The sequence below is a fragment of the Penaeus monodon genome, chromosome 23, assembly GCF_015228065.2.
Source record: "Penaeus monodon isolate SGIC_2016 chromosome 23, NSTDA_Pmon_1, whole genome shotgun sequence".
NCBI lineage: Eukaryota > Metazoa > Arthropoda > Malacostraca > Decapoda > Penaeidae > Penaeus > Penaeus monodon.
In genome coordinates this window covers 35,055,772-35,056,076 of record NC_051408.1, presented here as the reverse complement: position 1 = coordinate 35,056,076, position 305 = coordinate 35,055,772, and the positions used below count along the sequence as shown (strand labels likewise).

The window sequence follows — 305 nt, the reverse complement described above, 5'->3', positions numbered from 1 at the left end:
AACTGTGTTGCAAATGGCCTAGGAGCAAAGTTCAGCCTCATCTATAAAAAAAGTTCGAACATACAGACAAATTATCAAAAATCATCATCATAGTGACTCTCAAAATACAAAATATCACTGACATAACTAAATGAATAGGAATGTTAAAACCTTTTAAATTTGGGAAAACTATCATAAAAGCCATATAAGCAAAATTTATCCTCATTCACAAAAGAAAACTGATTACACAGACAAAATATCTTTTAACATACTAAAACTGAACAATAGTGACCCTGAGAATAATTACAGTTATTGATGTTATTGGT

The 305-nt window shown here is 29.2% G+C and overlaps 1 protein-coding gene across 1 annotated transcript in view; it reads right to left on the bottom strand.

Annotated features, from left to right (window-relative positions):
- LOC119588395 (geranylgeranyl transferase type-1 subunit beta-like) overlaps positions 1–305 on the bottom strand; it is a gene marked incomplete in the record, with an annotated part of 12,052 nt that overhangs the window by 8,623 nt on the left and 3,124 nt on the right.